Genomic DNA, 27,031 nt, shown 5'->3' with positions numbered 1-27,031 from the left:
ATAAGTTTCTTTTTTATTACTACGACCTAAAAATACGAAAAATTGCTTAATAGAGTATCATTGGACAAGCATCAATGGAAGTGATTGCTTGGCAATTTTGATTGCCGGCTGTGATTAAAGTAGCAACTGTTTTCTTCAGAGACAAGGTTGTCTGATTACTGCGGTGAAGTATTGATGACTGCATTGGTGCTACCTCCTGCACCCATGCAGAACTCACTGACTTCATCCATTTCACCACCAACTTCCATTCGGCACTCAAATTCACTTGGACCATTTCCGACATCTCCCTACCGTTTCTAGACCTAGTAACAGACTACTGACCGACATCTACTACAAACCCACTGACTCCCATGGCTATCTGGACTACACTTCTTCCCACCCTGCTTCCCATAAGGACTCCTACTCCCAATTCCTCCATCTATGCCGTATCTGCACCCAGGATGATGTTCTCATTCTTTAGGGAACGGGGGTTCCCCTATTCGATATAGATCTCACCAGGGCCTCCTCCATATCCCATAGCTCCATTCTCACTCCCCATCCCCCCCACTCGTAAAAAGGACAGTCCCCATTGTCCTCACCTTCCACCCTACCAGCCGTCACATACAACAGATAATCCTCCTACATGTTCGCCACCTCCAACGGGATTCACATCTTCCCATCTCCTCCCCTTTTGGATTTCCACAGAGACCGCTCCCTCCGTAACTCCCTGGTCAATTTGCCCTTTCCCACCTAAACCACCCCTTCCCTGGTACTTTCCCGTGCGACCGCAGGAAATGCTACACTTGTCGCTTTACTTCCCCCCCCTCGACTCCATCCAAAGATTCAAGCAGGCATTCCAGGCAAGGCAGAGGTTCACCTGCACCTCCTCCAAACCTCATCTACTGCATCCGCTGTTCTAGGTGTCAACTGCTCTACATTGGTGAGACCAAGCGCAGGCTTGGCGATCGCTTCGCCCGACACCTCCGCTCAGTTCGCATTAACCAACATGATCTCCCGGTGGCTCAGCACTTCAACTCCCTCTCCCATTCCAAATCTGACCTTTCTGTCCTGGGCCTCCTCCATGGCCAAAGTGAATCCCACCGCAAATTGAAGAAGCAGCACCTCGTATTTTGCTTGGATAGTTTACACCCCAGCGGTATGAACATTGACTTCTCCAATTTCAGGTAGTCCTTGCTTTCTCCCTCCTTCCCCTCCCCTTCCCAGCTCTCCCACAGCCTGCTGTCTCCGCCTCTCCCTTTCTTCTTCCCGCCTCCTCCCACCCCCACATCAGTCTGAAGAAGGGTCTTGACCCGAAACGTCACCTATTCCTTCGCTCCATGGATGCTGCCTCACCCGCTGAGTTTCTCCAGCATTTTTGTCTACCTTGGAAACAATTACAGTTTTTTTCTGCTTTTCTGCTTTTAAGTATTTCTCTAGTTCCAAAACAAAAATGCATTATAAACAATTTGGCCCTTGTAATGCAGATAGTGTTCCCGAATACTTGCGTTATGGAAAAGCACATTGTAGCAGTACAACCTGTAGTCTGTGCCATTCTAGAAATCACTTGAGTCATGTTTAATGCACATCTCTCTGCAATTACCTTTCTTGGCTGATATGTTTTATGCTCCTATGCTTGAAGCAAATGGTGCCTTCGTGCTTATGATTTCCACCATGGGTACTCTCCCCATGTAATCTCTCGGTCTTTTGTAAACTAATTGAGAAAGAATGATTAACCAACAAATCCGCATCATTACATATATGAAACTACCAGGACTGTAGAAAACAATATAGATGGACCTTGGTCTTTCTCATCAGCAATTCTAATGCATATATTTATAAATATATGAATAGAAGGAATCTAACCATAGAGCTTCTTCATAGGCAATTCTATTTGATTATTATATGAATAGTTCAAAAATGGTCTAAACTTGTCTCTGAGGAAATTAAAGCATTCTGAAGAAACTAATGAGCTCCCTTTATGTAACGTAATTAAATAACCTTTAATGTCACTTCTCTCAGGGAAGGCATACAGCCAAGTTAACATCTTCATTTTAAAACGTGACAAGCATGAACCCAAGAAATCCATCTATACTTACTGATTTATTGCTGTTTCTTTGATTTCTATCACTAGCAATTATCTATTGTTCTGTGGACATGGCCTGAGAATTGTCTCATGTCAAATGTGATAATGTCACATGAACTGCAAAAAATGGGCTTTGAGTGGTTGAAGATAACTATTTATCCCATTTTATCACATCCTTCGACATAACAATCTTACTTACCATTCACCATTACACCATCTAATTGCATATTAAACAAAATTAAACAGTCTGAAGAAGGGTCTCAACCCGAAACGTCACCCATTCCTTCTCTCCAGAGATGCTGCCTGTCCCGCTGAGTTACTCCAGCATTTTGTGTCTACCTTTGGTTTAAACCAACTTCTGCAGTTCCTTCCTAAACAATCCAGTATGCAGGTCCTAAACACCTATTGTGTTAGGTGATTTCATACATTGATACTGTTCTGTTTAAAGAGAAAATTATTGTGCTAAGTTTGCCATATAAAACGTGAAACTTGTGGCTAAATATCCTGGTCAATAATACACCAGGTTGATTTTCTGCCTGTTTTCATTTATTTTGTTGCCCCCCGACCACCCCCCCCCCCTTCCCCTCCTTGATTTCTGATAATAAATAATGCTGTTCGATTAATTGTTCTTTAATTTTAGTTGAGAAAATAATTTACAAATGTGATCAATATTTTTGTTTTAAATATCAGTAGCAAATTAACAATGAAGCACTTGTATCACAACAAGAGTAGCCCTAATTGATTTTCATAACTATGTTGCATATGTTCACAAACAATGAATATTAGCTGAATATCTCTTCACAGAATCCTGTACCTATCACTAAGAATTTGGCGCATTTTGGGATCCCCCTCTTTGAAACTCATGTATCTTTGATCTTCCACTGAAACAAGGGGAGAATATAAGGGGAGTGCAAGCAATATTTTGGCATTGATGTTCAATGATGCATTCAGTTTAGCACATAGTGATCTTGGGGTGCAAGCCCATAGCTTTCTGAAAGTGGGAATTCATGCACACGGGTGTGGGTAGAAGATAAAGAAGTTGTATGGTATGTGTGCCTTCATTGGTCTGTGTATTGAGGATAAAAGATGGGAAGTCATGTTGCATCTGTTTAAAACTTTGGTGAGGCCACATTTGGAGTATTGTCTTCAGTTCTGGTTATCGCATTCACAGGAAGGATGTGAAGCCTTTGGAAAAAGTGCAGGAGAAATTTACCTGAATGCTGCCTGGACTAGAAAGTATCAGTTACAGAAGATGTTGGATAAACCTTTCTCTAAAGTGTGGATTATGAAGAGCGACCTGATAAAAGTATGAGAGGCTCAGATAGTATATTTTTCCCAGGGTGGAAATACCAACTACCAGAGGCCATAGCTTTAAGTTAAGAGGAAGGAAATGTTCAGGTGATTCATCACCCAAGAGAGTGGTTGGTGTTTGGAATTCGCTGCCAGAGAATATGGTGGAAATACACACAATAGCAACATTTGGGAAGTAGGCAGAAAATGGTGGGATTTGGCCATGTGTAGGCAGATGTGTGGCTTAAATTGGCATCACAGTTTGCACAGACATTGTGCGGCAAAGGGCCCTTTCCTGTGCTGTACTGTTGTTCTATGTTCCATATTTCTTGATTTTCAACTGGATTAAAGTGCATACATTAAGTGCCATTGTAGTGGGAGACTCCATTGTGAGAGGTATGGACAGGGGTTTCTGCAGGAACAGACGGGATGCGAGGATGGTGTGCTGCCTTCCTGGTGCCAGGATCCAGGATATCACGGACAGAGTGCAGAAAATCCTCAAGGGCGAAGGTGAACAGCCGGAAGTGGTGGTGCATGTCGGCACAAACGATATCGGAAAGAAGGGGATGAATATTCTGCAGCGTGGCTTTAGAGAGCTCGGAAAAATACTGAAAAGCAGGACCTCCAGGGTTGTTATCTCCGGTTTGCTTCCAGTTCCTCGTGCTAGCGAGAGCAGGAACAGGGAGATACGGGACCTGAATGTGTGGCTAAGGAACTGGTGCAGGGGGCAGGGATTTAGATTCTTAGATCACTGGTGTTACGACTCCCGAATGCAGGTACTTCAGAGCCGCGTAACATAGTCAAAAACCAGGTTCAAGTTCAAAAATAGTTTTAATTATTCAATGGAACACAAAACCCAAACCTGATTCAAACACCCAGTCAGGGATAGGGATGGACTAACAAACAATTAACCAGTGCTCCAGCCAGCCACGTAATGGGCCGTCGAACCGGAGACTCTAAAACCTGCCTAAAGAGATATAACCCTGAAACATAATACACGAAAACACTAAAGTCAGCCCTTATCCGTCCCAATTCAATATTTGTTAACAAGTAATGGTGAAAGTACACAAAGTTCTATGCCATGTGGCCAGGCCTTCCTCAGCTCACACCAGCAGGCTGCTCATCTGTCAGGGTCTACGAAGAAGAGAGAGAATCCTGGGAATCTCTGGTATTTAAGCTTCAGATGAGTCACCCGTCATCTGATGCAGCTTGGCCAATCGGGTACAGGAGCCTTTTAACCCCTTGATTCCAGACTCACAGCCATGAGGCCTGTACTCGGGACAGAAACAGAGAAAGGTAAGTACATAGCATTCACCAGGGGGGGAGCCTAACAACTGGGATCTGTTCTGGAGTAAGGGGGAACTGTACAAAAGGGACGGATTGCATCTTATCAGGTGGGAGACCAGCATTCTGGCAGGCAGGTTTGCCACTGCTACACGGGTGGTTTTAAACTGAATAAGGGGGGTGGGGTGTCAAATGGGATAGTCGAGGACAGAGTTAAAGGGAAAGAGAGTAAAGGGATGGTTAATGACCCCAGAATTAACGGGAAAGGAAGCTCACAAAGGGATAGGAGAGTATGGCCAAGTGCAATAGGGATCGATGTGAAAGGTGAGATGTGTAAGGAATTAAAAGCATTGTATATGAATGCGTGAAGTATAAGAAGTAAAGTAGATGAGCTTGAGGCTCAGTTAGACGTTGGTAGATATGACATTGTGGGGATTACTGAGACGTGGCTGCAGGAGGATCGGGCCTGGGAACTTAATATTCAGGGTTATACATCCTATAGAAAGGACAGGCAGGTGGGCAGAGGATGGGGGGTAGCTCTGCTGGTGAGGGATGGAATTCAGTCCCTTGCGAGGGAAGACATAGGGACTGACGAGGTAGACCCCAAGAAAGAGAGTTTGTAGAATGCCTCCGAGATGGATTCTTAGAGCAGCTTGTAATGGAGCCGACCAGAGAAAAGGCAATCATGGATTTAGTGTTGTCCAATGAACCAGATATGATAAGAGAACTCGAGGTAAAGGAACCGCTTGGAGGTAGTGATCATAATATGATTAGTTTCAATCTGCAATTTGAGAAGGAGAACGTTAAATCGGAAGTGTCAGTGATGCAGTTGAACAAAGGGGACTATGAAGGCATGAGATGGAAGCTGGCCAAGGTAGACTGGAAAGGGATCCTAGCAGGAATGACGGTGGAACAGCAATGGCAGGAATTTCTGGGCAGGATCATTTCATTCCAAAAAAGGAAGAAAGATTCTAAGGGGAGTAGGAGGCAACCGTGGCTGACAAGAGAAGTTAGGAATAGAATAAAACTAAAAGAAAAGATGTATAACACAGCAAAGAGTAGCCGGAAGCCAGAGGATTGGGAAACTTTCATAGGACAACAGAAGAATAGAATAGAATAGAATAGAATAGAATAGAATAGCTCCCCGAGTAATATAGGAGCGATTATCCTCTCACCAATAAATTTGAATAATAAAAATTATAATAAAAACCCAATTATACATAGCACAATTAGAACATGGAAACAAATAAAACAGAATCTAAAATTAAGAAACCTATCTCTCTCAATACCAATAGTCAATAACCCATCGTTTAAACCATCAATCATAGACAAATCATTTATACAATGGGAAAGAATGGGAATCAAAACGCTCGAAGATCTGTATGAAGTGGGAAAATTACTATCATTTCAACAACTACAACTGAAATATAATTTGAAAAATAACCAATATTTTAAATATCTTCAAATTCGTGATTATCTGAAAAAATACACAAAAGACTATCATAATATGCCTTCCGACTTACTGGATGAAGCAATGAAGACAAAGGCGGAATCAGCTAATCTAATATCGTACTTATATAATATCATTTTAAACATAGAAATACCCACAACAGATGGAATTAGAAGAGACTGGGAACAAGAATTAGCTATAAAATTTTCAAAAGAGAGCTGGGATAATCATTTACTACAGGTGCATAAATGCTCGATCAATGTACGACATACGCTTATCCAATTCAAAACATTACATAGACTATATTATTCAAAAACTAAATTAAATAAAATCTTTCCTAATGTTTCACCAATCTGTGATAAATGTCTGTGTCAAGAAGCTACCATAGCGCATTCTTTTGTTTTTTGTACAAAAATCCAAAAATTCTGGCATGGAATATTTGATATTTTTTCAAAATTAATTAAAATAAAACTGGTACCAAAACCAGAATGGATCATTTTTGGGATATCGGAAGGTATCCCTGAATTAAACGTGTATCAGAAGAATTTACTCAATTACGGGCTAATAATGGGAAAAAAGCTCATACTTAAATTCTGGAAAAATGCGTCCACACCAACAATAAAAATGTGGACATCAAATATGTTTGAAACATTACATCTGGAAGAGATGAGACTCCTCTTAGCAGGTAAAGCAAACCAATTCCAAAAGACGTGGTCTACGTTTATGGACCTATTACAAGCATGAGGTGCAATAGTAATTTTAAAAATAAATAAATAAATAAATGGTATCAGGACCTGGCAATGGGAGGTAAAACAACAAAAACAGACTTGGTTGGTAGTCTTTCTGCGGAGTTCAATGTTATAATAGAGCGATTGTCCTTACTTTATTTTTCTTTCTTTTCTAGGGTCTACTTTCTTACTTCACTTCCTTCTCTAACTTCTTTTCTAAGGGGCTTTCTTTTCCCAACACTCTCTTGCACTTCACGACTCTTGCGCACTTTCTTTACTTTCCTTACTTCTATCTTTTTCTTAAAGCTTAAAAAAAATGAAGCGGTACAAAAAATGTATTAAGATATATGTGTTGTGTATTATTGTAATTTACCGTACTTCTAATAAAAATAATTTAAAAAAAAAAAGAATAGAATAGAATAGAATAGAATAGAATAGAATAGAATGCATTTATTGTCATTCAAACCTAGGTTTGAACTAAATATCATTTCTACAGTTTTTTACATTACAAAACAATCCAAGACCCACACTTAAAACAGTTTACATAAACATCCATCACAGTGAGTCTCCAACATCTCCTCACTGGGATGGAAGGCAAAGTCTTTATCTCTTCCCTTTGTTCCTTCTCCCGTGGTCCAGCAGTCCAACTGCAGTGTCGAGGTGAACTGGGGCTCCGATGTTAAAGCCCCCGGCGGGCGATGGTAAGTCCTGAGGCCGTTTAGAAGGAAACAAAACGGGCAATACGGGCTGAAAAGATGAAGTTCGAAGGGAAGCTGGCCAGGAATATAAAGAAGGACAGTAAAAGCTTCTTTAGATATGTTAAGGGAAAAAGAGTAGCAAAGTCAAATGTGGGTCCCTTGAAGGCAGACATGGGTGAAATTATTATGGGCAACAAGGAAATGGCAGAAGAGTTGAATAGGTACTTCGGATCTGTCTTCACTAAGGAAGACACAAACAATCTCCCAGATGTACTGGAGGATAGAGGATCTAAGGGGGTAGAGGAACTGAAAGAAATTTTCATTAGGCGAGAAATAGTATTGGGTAGGCTAATGGGACTGAAGGATGATAAATCCCCTGGGCCTGATGGTCTGCATCACAGGGTCCTCAGAGAGGTGGCTCTAGAAATAGTGGACGCATTGGTGATCATTTTCCAATGTTCAATAGATTCAGGATCAGTTCCTGTGGATTGGAGGATAGCTAATGTTATTCCACTTTTCAAGAAAGGAGCGAGTGAGAAAACGGGGAATTACATAGAAACATAGAAACATAGAAAATAGGTGCAGGAGTAGGCCATTCGGCCCTTCGAGCCTGCACTGCCATTTGATATGATCATGGCTGATCATCCAACTCAGTATCCCATCCCTGCCTTCTCTCCATACCCCCTGATCCCTTTGGCTACAAGGGCCACATCTAACTCCCTCTTAAATATAGCCAATGAACTGGCCTCAACTACCTTCTGCGGCAGAGAATGCCAAAGATTCACCACTCTCTGTGTAAAAAATTACAGACCAGTTAGCCTGACTTCGGTGGTGGGAAAGATGCTGGAGTCAATTATTAAAGAGGTAATAATGGGGCATTTGGATAGCAGTAAAAGGATTAGTCCAAGTCAACATGGATTTATGAAAGAGAAATCATTCTTGACTAATCTTCTGGAATTTTATGAAGATGTGACAAGTAAAATGGATGAAGGGGTGCCAGTGGATGTAGTGTATCTAGACTTTCAGAAAGCCTTTGATAAGGTCCCGCACGGGAGACTGGTGACTAAAATTAGAGCACATGGTATTTGTGGATGACACAAAGCTGGGTGGCAGTGTGAACTGTGAAAAGGATGTTACAGGGCTCGAAATTAGTGGTTGCCCGGGTGCCATTGACCACCTAAAGTGCCGCGGGCAACCTAAACGCCGACTCATTTTGCCCGGCTTGGCAAGCAAATACTGGTTTATACCGATAGACACAAAAAAACTGAAGTAACTCCGCGGGTCAGGCAGCATCTCTGGAGAATAGGAACGTGATGTTTCGTGTCTTCGGCGGCGGCTGTATTCCTCTAGTACCTTTGATTGCGGGGCAAAAATACTAGGTGCATCGTGACGAAGGGTCGGAGCGAATGACGGGCCCCGAACAGCGGCCGCGACAGCGGCTCCACCGCCTCCTCCACCCGACCCCGCCTGGCGGTAGGAGGCCTCCCTTTCCCTCTCTCTCTCTCTCCCTCCCTCCCTCCTCCCAGCCTCAGCGTGCGAGAGGGGTTGTTTTGAAAGCGCCGTTGGCGGATTTGCAAGCAGCTATCGCCTGATAATGGCGGTTGCTTGCAAATCCGTTAATGGCCCTTTCAAAACAACCCCTCTAGCACGCCGAGGCTGGGAAGAGGGAGGGAGGGTGAGAGAGAGAGAGAGAAGGAGAGGGAGGTCTCCTTCCGCCGTCTGAAGCAGCTGCATCAAAGATTCTATAGCTATAGGATCTTTGAGCTGCACCGCTCGGCCCCGCACCTTCCTGTCGGCTGGCGGAGGAGGGGAGGCGGTGGCAAGGAGGCGGCGGCACTTTGGCGTTGGACAGGGACGGCCAAGGCAGCGGGGCGATGTTGTCCAAGGAGCGCTGATCTTCTTTCCTCCCTCCCTCCATCCTCTGCCCCTTCCCCCCCCCCCCCCCGCCTCTCTCTCTCACTCTCTCTCATATGCCCCCCTCCACCCCTCTTATCCTGGGACCCCTCCTCTCCATCCCTCACTGATCACCATTCCCTCCTCTATTCAGTCCTCACTGACATCCCCTGTGCTCCCCTCCCCATCTTCCCCCCCCTCCCCATCTACCCCCCCCCAATCTATTCATGACCCTACCTACCTCGCATTGATTCTCCTGCCATCCCCCCCCCCCCCCCATCCATCCTCAACTGGTCCCCCAATTCATCCTGTACTGACCCCTCCTTCCCATCCATCCTGCACTTCTCCCCCATTCATACTGCACTGACCCACCCATTCATCCCATACTGACCCACCCGCCATTTACCCTGGACCAATCCCCCCCATCCATCCTGTAGTGATCTCCCCATTCATCTTTTACTGATCCCCTCATTCATCCTGTACTGATCCCCCATGCATCCTGTACTGATCCCCTCATGCATCCTGTACTGATCCCCTCATTCATCCTGTACTGATCCCTTCATTCATCCTGTAGTGACCTCCCATTCATCCTGCACAGACCCTCCGGTCCACACTGTCCTGACACCCCCCCCCCATTCATCCTGTACTGATCCCCCCCATTTTTCCTGTGCTGATCCCCCCCATCCATCCTGTACTAATTCCCCCATTCAAGAAGAATGGGAGGAACAGTCTGAATAAGGGCCTCGACCCAAAACGTTGCCCATTTCCTTAGCTCCATAGATGATGCCTCACCCGCTGAAATTCTCCAGCATTTTTGTCTACTTCCATTCATCCTGTACTGAACCCCCCCCTCATCCATCCCGTACTGATCCCCCCATTTAACACCACTGACATCCCCCGTGCTCTCCCCTCACAATTTTACACACTCCAACCAACATGTACTAATTCACCTGCCTCAATCCATCCATTCCGCACCGATTGCCTTCTCAACCCCCACCCGCCATCTATCCACCCCGCCCTGATTCACACACCCCCTGACCCTATTGTGCTTCATGGTCCTCAGAGCGAACATTGACTATGTTTGATAACGGAATGCAATCAAATGTGTTTGAATTCCCAATGTTATTATTTGTTTTGACACCTTTAAACATATTACCAAAAGAACATTTGCTGCAGTTATGTCCTTTGGCCATCTCTTGTCAGTTGGTGTAATGTTTAACCTGTCAGATGGGTATGGTCGGTTTTAACAGCTATTATCATAAAATGCCTTTCGAAATTTCCTCGCAACCTGTATATTTTGTTATGGATAAATTATGTGGGAAGCCAGAGTGTTTCTGTGCCAATAACAATAACGACCCATGCTTTGGCCATGTCATGGTAATTTTAGGTCCTTCACAGAAAACATGCATCAATCTGTAGTGTGTATGGTTAACTCTTGGCTGTCTCCCTGCGTCCCTTCTACTTTCCCAGGGAATTCCCACAACTGTTTTTCATTCTGGTTTATATCCACCCCAGAGCAAATGCATCCACTGCTACGGAACATATAAGAAATATGCTCGACAGACTTGAACTGATATCTCCGGACGCCCCCAAATTCATCATGGGTGACTTCAATCACTGTTCAATTGACAAGTCACTTAAAGGATTCTACCAGTATGTCAACTGCACCACCCGTCTAGGGAAAACACTGGACAAATGCTATGGGTCAGTCCCAGACGCCTACAGAGCCGTCTCCCTCCCTCCACTAGGCTCTGCTGACCACAGCAGCATACTGCTCGTTCCTGCCTACACACCTGTGGTAAAGAGAACAGAGTAAGTCATCAAGGACATCAAACAGTGGACACCGGACAGTATTGACAGGCTTCAAGGGTGTTTTGAAACCACAGACTGGAATACCCTCACATCCTCCTCCACCAACATCAGTGAGCAAGCGGATACAGTCTCAGCATACATCACTTTCTGTGTAGACAATATTATCCCCCCCAATAAGGTCACAATCTTCCCTAACAATAAACCCTGGGTGACTAAAGATCTAAAAAACATATTGAATAAGAAAAAGAGAACATTTTTTACCGGTTCTGAAGCTGAGAAGAAGGAGGTAAACAGAGAGGTCAAGCGGGCCATAAAAATTGCCAAGCTGAAATACAAGAACAAAGTGGAGCAGACCTTTGGAAAAGGGAACCTCCGTGCGGCTTGGCAGGGCCTCAAGAACATGGCAGCAGTGAACTCTGTCTCTACCAGCCACAAGCCCATTCAGGTAGCAGGAAGCAGCTTCACTTCACTCCCGAATGATCTCAACTCCTTCTACACCAGATTTGAAAAGGACAACAGCACCCAGCTAGAATCAATCGTCTCCACACTCAGACCTGATGACTCCGGCCTTAACATCAACACATCAGAGGTGGTGAGAGCCCTCAAAAGGACTAAAAAGAACACAGCTCCAGGGCCAGACAACATCTGTGGGCGGACCCTATGGCACTGTGCTGAGCAGCTGGGAGGTGTGTTCCAGCATCTGTTCCAGGGCTCTTTGACCAGCAGCACAGTCCCCGCGATGTGGAAAAACTCAACAGTGATTCCCATCCCAAAGAAGGGCACCACCAAGGTCCTGAATGACCTTAGACCGGTGGCTCTCACCTCCCTGGTCATGAAGGCCATGGAGAGGATCATCAAGGAGCACATCACCAAGGCAACTGGCTCGATGATGGATCCATTGCAGTTTGCTTACCAGGCTGGCAGGGGTGTCGATGACGCAAACATATTCATCTTAAACACCATCCATAAACATCTGGAAATCCCCAAGACCATAGCCAGACTTCTGTTTGCAGACTTCTCATCAGCATTCAACACCATGCAGCCACATATTTTGGCTGAGAAGCTCATCACCCGCTTCCACCTCAACCACCAACTCACTCTGTGGATTATAGACTTCCTCACCAACAGATCACAGAGGGTGTTGGTGAACCACACCTTGTCCGACACCTTCTTCACCTTCACTGGCTCTCCACAAGGCTGTGTCCTCTCCCCACTTCTCTTCATTCTCTACACTGACGACTGCAGATCCACCCAGCCAAACTGCCACTTTGTAAAATTTGCTGATGACACAGTCCTCCTGTCTCTGCTTCCCAGCCATACACAACATCACAGCTCAGCCCTGCAGGACTTTATAGTATGGTGTGAAAAGTCTTGTCTTGAGCTAAATATAAGCAAAACCAAGGACATGATTGTGACCTTTTCCCCCCAACAGAGACAGATGGCTGAGGCAGCCACCACTATCATCCAGCAGGAGCCAGTGGAGATAGTGGAGGTATACAAATACCTGGGAACAGCCTTCGACAACCTGCTAAGGTTTTCCTCTAACACAGAGGAAATCCTTAAAAAGTGCCATCAGAGACAGTACCTACTCAGGAAGCTGAAGTCATTTGGGATTAACAAAGACATTCTCACCACATTCTACTACGCATTCATTGAAAATGTAATAACCTTCTCTTTCACTAGCTGGTTCCACTCCATCACCCTGCAAAACAGAAACCGCCTGTTGAATGTGGTCAAGGTCTGCTCAAAAATCATTGAGCAGCCCGTCCGAACTCTCACTGCCCTATGCGACCAACAGTCTGTAAAGTTAACACGCAGGATTCTTCACGACCCCTCTCACATCCTGTTTCCTGAGTTTGAGTGGCTCCCCTCAGGACGCAGACTCCGCTGTCCGGGTTGCCGGACACAGAGGAGGAAGGCAACCTTCATCCCCAGGGCTGTCCAGCTTCTTAATGCTGATCATTGACTCATGAACATATGAAATGAAATAACCTTTTATATGCACTTTTTAATTGAAGCACTAAGGAAGCACTTTAAAAACTATTACTATGTGTTGAATGTTGATGTGCGGTGTGTGTTGTGTGATTGTGCAGTGTGTCTGTGAAATGCGTGTGTTGGTTGATTGTGCAGTATGCGTGCTGCTTATGTTTGTTGATTGTGTCCCTCTTTTTTTTTTTTTCTTCTTTTTTTTTAAAGCTACTGTAATGCGCCTTTTTAAATTGCCCCTCGGGGACGAATAAAGTGCTTTGAATTGAATTGAATAAGCATATATGTTACCATGGTCCAGGATTTATTGACACAGGTTGATCATACGCTGAATAATCCAACCACATTTTTGTTTGGAAGTAGAAAGAACTAATAGAAATTGCATTAATTGCAATGTGTAAAAAGAGTTGAGATATTGTATTATAATTTTGCTGCATGTCATTGTGGTATATATCATGTCTTGATTGGTGAATATGTTTAGTTTGTGAGTTATTTGAAGCAGAAATAACATGTGAATGTAGACAAAAGTGCTAGAGAAACTCAGCGGATGCGGCAGCATCTATGGAGCAAAGGAAATAGGCAGCGTTTCAGGCCAAAACCCTTCTTTGGACTGATGGGTTTCGGCCTGAAACGTTGCCTATTTCCTTCGCTCCATAGATGTTGCTGCACCCGCTGAGTTTCTCCAGCACTTTTGTCTACCTTCGATTTTCCTCCATCTGCAGTTCCTTCTTAAACATAATATGTGAATACTTTATTGAGCATAATTCCGACTGGTAACTACGCATTTCGTCCGAGCTCATTATCGCACGCGTCATGCAAACCGTCTTAAATGACCACCTAAACTGTCATTTGGTAACCTAAAAAGCTGTCAAGGTTGCCCGGCTGGCACCAGGGAAAAAAAGTTAAGCGAGAGCCCTGTGTTAGGAGGTTGCAGAGTGACCTGGACAGGTTGAGTGAGTGGGCAGATGCGTGGCAGATGCAGTATAATATAGATAAATGTGAGGTTATCCATTTTGGCGGCAAATACAAGGGGGCAGATTATTATCTCAATGGGGTTAGGTTAGGTAAGGGGGAGGTACAGCAGGACCAGGGTGTCCTTGTACACCGGTCACTGAAAGTTGGTGTGCAGGTACAAAAGGCAGTGAAGAAAGCTAATGGAATGTTGGCCTTCATAACAAGAGGATTTCAGTATTGGAGTAAAGAGGTTCTTCTGCAGTTGTATAGGGTTCTGGTGAGACCACATCTGGAGTATTGTGTATAATTTTGGTCTCCTAATTTGTGGAAGGACATCCTTGTGATTGAGGCAGTGCAGCGTTGGTTCACGAGATTGATCCCTGGGATGGCGGGACTGTCATATGAGGAAAGATTGAAAGGACTAGGCTTGTATTCACTGGAGTTTACAAGGATGAGGGGGAATCTTATAGAAACATAAAAGGACTGGACAAGCTAGATGCAGGAAAATGTTCCCAAATTTGGGCGAGTCCAGAACCAGAGGCCACAGTCTTAGAATAAAGGGGAGGGCATTTAAGGCTGAGGTGAGAAAATACTTTTTCACCCAGAGAGTTGTGAATTTATGGAATTCCCTGCCACACTGGATGGATTTAAGAGAGAGTTAGATAGAGCTCTAAGGGCTAGTGGAGTCAAGGATATGGGGAGAAGGCAGGCACGGGTTATTGATAGGGGATGATCAGCCATGATCACAATGAATGGCGGTGCTGGCTCAAAGGGCTGAATGGCCTCCTTGCTGCACCTATTTTCTATGTTTCTATGTTTCTATGTTACAGTGCATTCTGCTTGACCTAAACTGAAATCACCTACATTTAAAAGTTTGGACCATGCCTTTAGAACCAGAACACACCAGACGCTGTTATTTCTAGAAATTGGTGGAGGTTTGAAAGTGAAATACTGAGGATAATGAAATCTGAAATAAAGCAGAAAATGTAGGAACAACTCTGCAAGCAAGACAGTATTCTATGGATAATGTTTCAAGTCACTGAGATTCTGATGAAGGCCAACACCCTAAAATATTAGCTTGATTTATCATTCCATCCATGATTGCTGACCTGTTAAGTATCTCCAACATTTATTTCTCTCTATGACTATAAGATTTATAAACTCAATTTTTTGCTTATGGCTGGTAAAGTGAGTACTCCAAGATAAAATTCCTCACAGCACACTTGAAAACTGTATATAAACCATGGTCTTGACAGCAGTGTCCATTTACAATAAATGTTTATGAAGAATTCGTCACTTAGTAAGCAGGTAGTTAGATATTTAAAAAAAAATCTCTTTGTGGTGAAAGATGAGTTTTAGCACAGTAAATTATCGTATTAGAACCATAGTAGAAACATAGTAACTGCAGGCGAAAGTACCTTAGATAGTCGCAATGTTAGAGAGCTTTATCTCCCAATGTTGATCTGATTTTCCTCTCAATGCAAGCATGGCAATGGGAGATACCCACAATGGCTAATAGAAATGAGCAGCAAATACTAATAGCCTAATGATCACATTCAAGTACAAGTGTACCTCATGTGTTATCATGATATATGTTTCTCTTATTTGTTATTACAAATACATTTTTCACATTTCTTCACATTACTATTTTTGATTCTAATCGTCTCATTTATTCTTATCACATGGCAGGCTGAAAAAGACAATTCCTGGTTCAATACTAGGATGGTAAGAAGGAGTCATACCAGCTTCATTAAATTCTTAAGGGGTTGGACAAAATTCTTAAGGGGTTGGACAGGCTAGATGCTGGAAGAGTGTTCCAGATGTTGGGGAAGTCCAGAACAAGGGGTCACAGTTTAAGGATAAGGGGGAAATCTTTTAGGACCGAGATGAGGAAAACTTTTTTCACACAGAGAGTGGTGAATCTCTGGAATTCTCTCCCACAGAAGGTAGTTGAGGCCAGTTCATTGGCTATATTTAAGAGGGAGTTAGATGTGGCCCTTGTGGCTAAAGGGATCAGGGGGTATGGAGAGAAGGCAGGGATGGGATACTGAGTTGGATGATCAGCCATGATCATATCGAATGGCGGTGCAGGCTCGAAGGGCCGAATGGCCTACTCCTGCACCTATTTTCTATGTTTCTATGTTTCTATGTTTCTATGTTTCATCTTCCTTTTAAGCTCTTGATTGTTTCCTCAGCCCATCGCTTCCACCAAGGTCTGCATTCGTGACATGCAATGAAGATTTGCGAGGATGTTGCCAGGAATCTGAGGGAGAGGTTGGGCAGATGGGGACTGTATTCCTTGGAGCGTAGGAGGATGAAAGGTGATTTTATAGAAGTGTATAATATCATGAGGAGAATAGATAGGGTTAGATGCACAGAGTCTTTTACCCTGAGTAGGTGAATCAAGAACCAGAGGACATAGGTTTGTCAGAGGGGAAAGATTTTATGGGAATCTGAGAGACAACTTTTTTGTAGAGGTTGGTGGGTATATGGAATGAGCTGCCATAGTTGAAGTAGAAACTACAGTGTAACAACATTTAAAAGGAGTTTGGGCAGGTACATGGATAGGAAAATTTTATAGGGATATGGGCCAAATGTGGGTAGGTGGAACTAGTATAGATGGGGCACCTTGGTCAGCATAGCCAAGCTGGGCCAAAGGGCCTGATTCTGTACGACAATTCTATGACTCTATGTGTAGGAAAGAACTGCAGATGCTGGTTTAAACCGAAGATAGACACAAAAAGCTGGAGTAACTCAGCAGGACAGGCAGCATCTCTGGAGAGAAGGAATGTGTGACGTTTCGGGTCAGTCTGAAGAAGGGTCTCGACCTGAAACGTCACCCATTCCTTCTCTCCAGATATGCTGCATGTCCCGCTGAGTTACTCCAGCTTTTTGTATCTATCTTCTATGACTCTATGTGGTGTTCATCCAATGCTTATGCTGATGTGGCTGCTACAAGGGTTTCAGCAGATGCATGTGTATCTCGAAATTACTTATTATTAGTATGCAGTAAAAGTAAAATGATTAAGATTGGTGCCTCCATTTTGCAGAATCCTTGCATTAGTGTGGGAATGAAAATCATGCACTATTGACAGCTGAAGAAATTAGTGGAAGTCCCCTGTGCAATCCCATTTTAATGCATCTTTTTATGGGCTAATAAATACATCATGCTTCAAATTGCACACATTTTCTGTATCTTTTTTGGTGCCAATGGTATGCCTGCCAGATTGTTGAAGTAAACAGCATAGTCATATTTCCAGCAGAATTCATAAGGGAAATTGACTATTTGAGACAGAAATAGATTTATGGATATACTGTACATTGTTTATAATATGAATGATGCTATATCACCAAAGTATTATATGATCAATAATTTGCACGACGTTATGAATATTAACAGATCCTGCACAGTTCCTGCAAAAGGTCAGTAATGGCTTGAATCTATTATGGATTAAGCAGCAGAGAATAGTTTTGTGAATATGAGGGATATCAATTATCAACATTGAGAATACTGAAATGTGAAATGCACATGCCAGTTTAACATTTATAGCATGCCCTTCGATGGGTGTGAGCATATTATTACCACAGCAGCAACTGATCAGCATGTGCCCTGGTAGGTTTGATGCACAGAACATCAGTATATTGTCATGTCATTTAAATGTATAGCACCTAAAGCACAACATGGAATAGTATGTTCAGTAATAATGTCCAAACATTGTGCTTGAAAAACTAAATGGTTTGAAACACCTAATTCATAGCCCAGATAGGCAAGAATGCAGAATCAAGCTGGATGGATTACACATTATAATGTCATTATCATGTCTTGAGATCTAAGGAACCTGTCTGTCCTGAGAGAGTGAAACCTTATAAACTCAACAGAGATATGACAATGTCAAATTGAATTGAAAAAATTCTCAATATTCTTTAGGTACAATCAACTTTGAAATATAAGAGTCAGTTATTGGCTCATATTTTGCTCTTATAATAACAGTCATTGTTACTTTTCCACACTTTAGATTAGATTAGATTAGATTAGATTCATTTATTTGTCATTCAGACCTTTCGGTCTGAACGAAATTTCGTTGCCTGCAGTCATACATATAATAATAAACAACAAAACGCACAATAAACACAAATTAACATCCACCACAGTGAGTTCACCAGGCACCTCCTCACTGTGATGGATGCAAAAGTCGTAAAGTCACTGTCTCTTCACCTCCTTATTCTCCCTCTGTGCTGAGGCGATCCAGGCCTCCTATGTTGTTACCCCACCGGGCGATGGTAAGTCAGTCCTGCGTTTCAACCGAGCTCCGTGAACGGGCCGGTTCAAGCTCCACAGCCCGGGGTGGTCGAAGCTGCCGAAGATGCCGCCCTCCAGTCCAGCGGACGCAGATATTGCCGCGGGAGCTCCGTAAAAACAGGTCACCAACCTGTGACCTGCGAGCTCCCGACGATGTCGTCCACTGGCCCGCGGCCGAGCCCCGGATTCAGGTCGCCGCCGCCGGAATGCCGCCTCAGCCACCGGAGCACCGCCTCAGCCCCGAGTCGGGCCGCCGCCACCGGAGCACCGTCTCAGCCCCAAGTCGGGCCGCCGCTTCGCAAATTCAAATAAGGGCAAATAATTCAAATAAATTCAAATAAATTCAAGAGAGAGCTAGATAGGGCTCTTAAGGATAGCGGAGTCAGCGGATATGGGGAGAAGGCAGGAATGGGGTACTGATTGTGGATGATCAGCCATGATCTCTTTGAATGGCGGTGCTGGCTCGAAGGGCCAAATGGCCTACTCCCGCACCTATTGTCTATTGTCTATTGTTTATTGTCTATTGGGCCTGATGCAAGGCCAAATGTAAGCATCAAAAACCTAGTATTCAGGTTCAACATTATGTCATCAACTCCACGAAAACCATATTTTACCTCATCATAGAATTTATAAAGTAATTAAGTAAACCCACACTGGAAATTGCATCTTTCTACTACAAATGCTTGGATGTATTATATGTTCATAAGTGCCAATAAACTGACCTGGCACTGAAAATGAACCAGCAGATGGCACAAAATATTTAGAAGGCAAAGAGTTCCAAATCTGCATTCACATGAACCTTTCTAATCAGTCTGTAGAAAGCAGAACAACAGGTTAATGGGCGCACTACAGACTATCAATGCTGGAATCTTGAGCAAAAACAAACTGCTGGAGGATCTCTCGTTTCCCTCTCCCCTGAAACGCCACCTATACCTTTTCTCCAGAGATGGTGCCTGACCCACTGAGTTATTCCAGCTTTTTGTGTCTATCTTTGCTGGAGGAACTCAGCAGGTTAGGCAGCATCTTTGGAGGAAAATGGACAGACAACATTTTTAATGGGAAGGATTGATAGGCATGTGAATCTCCTAATCTCTTTTCCTCCCCTACCATTCTTATGTACCCACCATCCTTACTCATGGTTTTCCATTTTTTTCCTCACTTTCCTTCCTCATCAGAATTCACCATCTGCAGCCCTTTGCCTTCTTCATTTATCACCTCCATACTTTGATATAATCACCCTCCCCCCCCCCCCCACCTCATTCATCTGCTAAACAACCATCCTTACCGGGATCCACCAATCAATTACCAGCTCTTTCCCCACACCTTCCCCTCATTGCTATCTCCCCTGATTTGTTTAACTTTACTTTATGTCTTCTGTACAGCATGCTGACCCACTTAACTTTGTGTCAGTAGCAATTTCCCAGCACCTCTCCGAAACATCGAGAATTTCGCTAGGTTACAAGCAATATTTCCATTTGCCACTGCCTCTAAAATTCTTGGATGGAGATCATCTGGTCTAGGGTACTTATTGATCTTTTAGCCCCATTGGCATGCTCAATATTTTTCCTCTATTGATAGAGACTGTTTTAACTTCCTCCCTCCCTAAAGCAATATAATTATCTATGACTATTTCAATGTTTTTTAGTGTTTACTACTACTCGGGACCACCATACATCAATCCCTATCATGGGAGCTCAACACCAGTCTCATAATCAGTAAGTGCCACCAGCGACTGTACTTCCTGCGGCAGCTCAAAAAATTCAGGGTCAGTCGACCAGCCATGACCCACTTCTATAGGTCTACCATAGAAAGCATACTCACATTCTCCATGCTTGTCTGGTATGGTCACACAACCTCGCAGGATAAGATTCGTCTGGAGAGAATAGTGCGCCGAGCTTCTAAGATCATCGGTTGCAGCAGACTTCCCTCAGTGACATCACTTTACTCAACAAGACTCACCAGAAAGGCCAAAAAAATCATAGCAGACCACTTTCACCCGACACATTACCTCTTTAATCTCCTCCCATCAGGAAGGAGATATAGAAGCATTAAAAGTAAAACATCTCGCTTCAGAGACAGCACCTACCTCCAAGCCATCAGATATTTGAATTTGCACTAATCAATTTACATTTTATTTTGCACTTGCACTTGCACTTGCACTTACGCTTAACATTAACGCTGCTGGGTACTGTCCTTCCTGTATATATTGTCCTTCGTACGGTATTGTCTGTATTATTTATTGTGGTGTATGTGGTGGTTGTATTGTACTGTATTGTATCTGTCTGAGAGCGAACCAAGACACATTCCTATCAACTTGTTGACATGGCAATAAACTTCTTGAATCTTGAATCTTGAATCTTGAAGACAAATCCAAGCTTGTTATTTATCATCTCTACCACTCACCATTTACCATAATTCCCCAGTCTCATTCACTAATGGGCCTATTTTGTTCTCTTTTTATTTATCTGTGGAAGCTCTCCATGTCTGTTGTTACATTATTGCCAACTGATTTTACTATTCTACCTGGTCTCTGTAATTTTAGAATCATCCTTTGCTTGTTTACAACATTTTTCAATCCTCTGTCTTTTCGCAAATTTTAGTCATGTCTAGAGATGCTGCCTGACATGTTGAGTTACTCAAACACTGTGCCCTTATGTATAAGCCAGCATCTGCAATACCTTCTTTCTACATGATTGCAACACAACTGTATCACGTCTTCAGTTAAATGAAGGCTAAATTCCAGTGGTACTTTGTCTGTGTAGTCTGCAGCTAGATAAATCTTTAGCAATTTTACAAAAAATTCCAAATTCTCTTAAGAATAATCACATAATTAGTTCCGTTTGTCAAAACATTGCAGAAAGAATTGAATACTCTATGCTTTCATTCATGCTTTGCACCCAGTGCTGTTAAATGCAAATGATGGAAGTGTCCACTTGTCATGTGTCCCACTATAATGAAACTGCTCATATTTGGATTTTATATCAGAGGCCTTCATCATTTCCAGTGGATATTTTGAATTAGAATTTTCTTCTCAGTTCACAAAAATTATATCCACCTATAATTGGGTAGAACTGCAGAGGAAAATCATATTTTAAGTAAGCTTTATTAAGCATTTTACACATTTCTTGGCAATGTGCTTTTTTAAATTGTTCAGTATTAGCATGTTGACATTGCTGACAGGGCCAACATTTATCACCCATCCTTAAATTGCCTTTAAATGATATGGCAACTCCCCTTCTTGAACTGCGACAATCATTCTTGTGATGGTACTTCTACAATGTTGTTGGTTATGGTATTCGGGAATTTAGTCCTTGCGATGAAAGATATGTTAATATTATGTAACTAGATTAAAAAACAAGTCTTGTTTTTCAATGGCATCTCCTGTAACTTAATGGATATCAGAGAACTGCAGCAGCTTTTATAGTAATGAGTAATGGGTGCCCTCAGTTGGAAATGCAATTTCCATCATGATTTTTGCAGTTTCCAAACAACGGTTGAATCTCGCGATTCTACTTGCAGATGAATCCCTCAATTTGGATTTCTTAGTTTCAGTTTCAGTTTAGTTTAGCATTCTGCAGCCTGCTCGGGATTGGAAAATGAAAGTGGACTTAGAAAAAAAGCTTGTGTTTCCCCCAGACATTGTGGCTACAACACTCCGGACAGACATGGTCCTGTGGTCCACAACAACCAAGTTGGCATATGTTGTGGAATTGACAGTTCCATGGGAAGATGGTGTTGAAGAAGCTTATGAGAGGAAAAAGACCAAGTACTCTGAACTGGCAACTGAAGCTGCCCAGATGACTGGAAGACCAAGGATTTCCCTATTGAAGTGGGATGCAGGGGATTTGTTGCTACATCTTTGACCAGGCTATTAAAGAAAATGGGGGTGAGGGGTCGCTCCCACCAACAAGCAATCAAGTCTTTATCAAATTCTGCAGAAAAAAACAGCAATTGGATTTGGATCAAAAGGAGAGACAACAATTGGGCTGCAAGATGAAGACAGGAGGGTATGGAATTGAGGGGGGTGTAACTGGGACGCCATGTACCATCGTTGAGCCCTCTGGACTTGTGGGCTTATCAATGAAACATCAAAGAAGGAGGGTGCCCAACTGATGACTCTGATGACGTACCTACCCTACCTTTCACCTCTCCAATCCCACTGCAAAGAGCAAGAGTGCCGACTTGCTACAGGGGTTGAAACATCAAGTCCTATTAGCTCTACTATTGTCCTATGTGCCAAAGTACATTGAAAAGCTTTTGTTGCATGCTAACCAGCCAGCCATGATTACAATTGACCCATTTGCATGTACAGATTCAGGATAAGGGAATAATGTTTTGTGCAAGGTAATGCCAGTAAAGTCTGATCAAAGATAGCCCGAGGGTCCTCGATGAGACAGGTAGTAGTTGACGCTTGCTCTCTGGTTGCGGTAGGATGGTTAAGTTGACTGATAACAGCTGGGAAGACACTGTTCCTGAACCTGGAGGTGTGCGTTTTCACACTTCTATCCCTTTTGCCCGATGGGAGAGAGGGGAAGAGGGAGTGGCCAGGGTGCGACTGGTCCTTGTTTATACTGCTGGCCTTGCCGACGAGGCGTGAGGTATAAATGGAGTCAATAGAAGGGAAGTTGGTTTGTGTAATGGTCTGGGCTGCGTCCACAATTTGCTGCAATTTCTTGCGGCCTTGAATGGAGCTGTTCCCAAACAAAGCTGTGATGCATCCCGATAAAATGTTTCAACGACGCACTGTAAAAGTTGGTGAGGGTTGTTGGGGACATACCAAACTTCCTAAGCCTTCTAATGAAGTAGAGGCGTTGGTGTGTTTTCATGATCGTTGCTTCAATATGGGTGGTCCAGGAGAAATATTGTTGACATTTAATACTAGGAATTTGAAGTTTTCAACCAGCTCTACTATGGCGCCTTCATTGCAAACTGGGGTATGTGTACCGCTTTGCTTCCTTAAGTTGATCACTATCTCCTTTGTATTGTTGACATTGAGAGAAAGGTTGTTGTCAGGACACCAGGATACAAGTTTTTCCTCCCGGCGCCCCCGCCCTCACTTCAGTCTGAAGAAGGGTTTCGACCCGAAACGTTGCCTATTTCCTTCGCTCCATAGATGCTGCCTCACCCGCTGAGTTTCTCCAGCATTTTTGGTTCTCAATCTCCTTACTGTACTCCGACTCGTCATTTTCATCCCTCACTTTGCCTTTCATTTCTTAATCCCTTTTAGTTTTGGAAAAGTTTGTCAATGAGTTGAAGTGTTTGTGGATTTCAGAAATGTTGCTATATTGGGCTACTTCCTTTTAACTGTCATCATCATTATTGGTACTTCATTTCATGCATTTACTCACTGCAGCCTTCTAAATTGCTTTTAGTGCTTGTCCAATCTGTACTTTGTATAATTACAATGTGTAATCTTGATAAGTATCACATTTGTATTTATGTTCGCGAAACATCTATTTATAGCTACTCTGATGTAAACTGTGACCATTTTGGAAAATTAGGCTGCAGACTTCAAATGAAAATGTTTAGCAGAATGTTGCAGAAGGAAGTAATTAAAAGTAAATTGCAAAGATTTCTTAAGATATGATGTTTGATCATTAATGAATGTTACAGACTTTCATGTAACATTTCCATTGATAATAATGTTGGACTTTGGAAAATCCAAGTCCCATTTCACCCATTCATTTGCTGCAAACAAAATATTTGAAAGAAAATACTACAATGATATTGACATCTGCCAGCCTATTCGCCATCGTATCTTTTACTTTACCACATCCAACGAGAATGCTGCACATAGTCATTGCAGAATAGCAAATTTGTAATCACCAGTGCAAAGCCACAAATTGTACTGTAAACCGACAGCCATCATTTCATCTTGTTTTAGCTGGTTGCAGGCTTCATGGGACTCATCAAGAAAATAAGTGAAATAAATACTTCTGTTTCATGGAAAGTAATGTGGTAACGCATGGGCAGGCATCAAACCTGCTGCAAAATATCCACACCTTTGGATTTTCGATAAAAATCCTTTTCCCACATTTTGTGTTATTGTATAATTCAATTCTGCCCAGCATTTATCTTGGTTTCTTGTAATCCCACACAGCTAAATAAAAACAATTGACTTTCCCGGCACCACGCTTCAATCTAAATTGATATCATGGCCTAAATGGTAATCCGTGTCATTTTTTATCACATATCTGCCAAATGTTGTTTTTATGAGCTCTAAAAAGTTTGGGGAATTTGTTAACGCTATAGGGTGATTTCACGAAAGGTCACTGGAGCATAGATCCGCACCCACGTGACCGAAAATTTTAACTGGAGTACATGCGTCACTTCTGGTACATGTTAGTGAATGGGAAAACACGCACTTTCACACCCGTTAAAAACATCGAAAACGGCCCGTTTTTGAGCTGCAATTTACTGTACCAGTCGGGGTGACCGTGAGGAACAGCTACCTAAATTTACAGTCCAAAAAAAAGATAGTAACTAAGGTAAATTCAAGAGGGAGCTGAAGGTGTCAAAACAGCGGAAGTGCTAGCGGACATTTGCCGTGGAGATTTAAAGATCGAAAATATCGGGAATTATCGCGTTTGCTCGCTGCATTTCATCAAAAGTGGCATTGTTGACTTTTTATTTTTATTCATTTGTTATATGAAAAGTATTAAAAGTTAAAAATCCGTCAGTAAAATTGCAAAATCGCCCATGGTTCTCAGGTGGGTTTTAACATGCAAAATGAAAATGCTTCTGAAGCTCCATTTACCATTTAAATAATCGTAAACTATCAATGCGTTTTGAAAAAAATTGATAAATGGGATAATTGTCAGCTGTTAGTTGGACAAAAGCAGGACATTTTATTATTTGCCAAAATATATTTCTCAATGTTTCTTGTTTAAAGCCTGCACAATCACCCAGACTACTTATTTATTTATTTATCATCTAATAACAGACAAGCCTGCAGCATGGAATGATGTCAACAATCCTGCTTGGGCACCCACTGTGAGCAGGATAGACAATGTGCACAAGAACGCCATCAACTTGCAGAGCTATAGATGCTTGAGCTGCAACCAAATCTGCTTTAATACTCTCTTCTTCTTGCATGTGCATGGCGTTCCCATTCCTTAGCTTGCATCTCAGTAAAATTTATTTCAAAACGCATTGATAGTTTACGATTATTTAAATGGTAAATGGAGCTTCAGAAGCATTTTAATTTTGCATGTTAAAACCCACCTGAGAACCATGGGCGATTTTGCAATTTTACTGACGGATTTTTAACTTTTAATACTTTTCATATAACAAATGAATAAAGATAACAAAGTCAATAATGCCTTACTTTTGATGAAATGCAGCGAGCAAACGCGATAATTCCCGATATTTTCGATCTTTATATCTCCACGGCAAATGTCCGCTAACAACTTCCGCCGTTTTGACACCTTCAGCTCCCTCTTGAATTTACCTTAGTTTCTATCTTTTTTTTGGACTGTAAATTTAGGTAGCTGTTCCTCACGGTCACCCCGACCAGTACAGTTAATTGCAGCTCAAAAACGGGCCGTTTTCGATGTTTTTAACGGGTGTGAAAGTGCGTGTTTTCCCATTCACTAACATGTACCGGAAGTGACGCATGTACTCCAGTTAAAATTTTCGGTCACGTGGGTGCGGATCTACGTTCCAGTGACCTTTCGTGAAATCACCCTATATAAAAGCAGTCATGTTAGGCTCCCTCATGTATTGCTACAATGTTTCAGAAACAGTGGGAGCTCCTGCAAATTCTTGTTGAATTTTTCACAGCTGCCAGCACGCGGACATACAGCAGAAATCTCATCAGCCAAGCCTTGAAGGCACACCCACACATCTCCCATACATTTTCAGCTGCAGGGGAATGTCATTTCTCATCATAGCTACTCCCAATGATTGTGAGGGGAGGGAACATTCTCCCAGGCTAAGAGGCAGTGATCTAGAAAGGCTTGTGAATCATATCATCCACAGGAGGGAAGAATAAAAAGACTACCTGCAGGCCATTTTGTCGTCAGGATCGTCTCTGCTGCCAAAGTAGAAACAAATCTAATCGGCTCACAAGATTGGTCAACGTAGTCCTTGCAATGGAAGTCATTTTTATGCTATTGTAGCTAACACCTTTCCTTATAAAGCATCCATACACTCATTGTCATGTATGAGCTTCTAGCTCCTTTCCCTCCATTTCCATCTGCTTCTCTCTCTTCACATGAACTTGCTGAACTGGCTGCCTTTCTTTCTCATCTTTTGAGTATAGGAGCAGGGAGGTTCTACTGCAGTTGTACAGGGTCTTGGTGAGACCACACCTGGAGTATTGCGTACAGTTTTGGTCTCCTAATCTGAGGAAAGACATTCTTGCCATAGAGAGAGTACAGAGAAGGTTCACCAGACTGATTCCTGGGATGTCAGGACTTTCATATGAAGAAAGACTGGATAGACTCAGTTTGTACTCGCTAGAATTTAGAAGATTGAGGGGGGATCTTATAGAAACTTACAAAATTCTTAAGGGGTTGGACAGGCTAGATGCAGGAAGATTGTTCCCGATGTTGGGGAAGTCCAGAACAAGGG

This window comes from Amblyraja radiata, chromosome 2, assembly GCF_010909765.2.
Source record: "Amblyraja radiata isolate CabotCenter1 chromosome 2, sAmbRad1.1.pri, whole genome shotgun sequence".
Lineage (NCBI taxonomy): Eukaryota > Metazoa > Chordata > Chondrichthyes > Rajiformes > Rajidae > Amblyraja > Amblyraja radiata.
The sequence above is the reverse complement of the archived record's forward strand: the minus strand, read 5'-3'. Positions refer to the sequence as shown.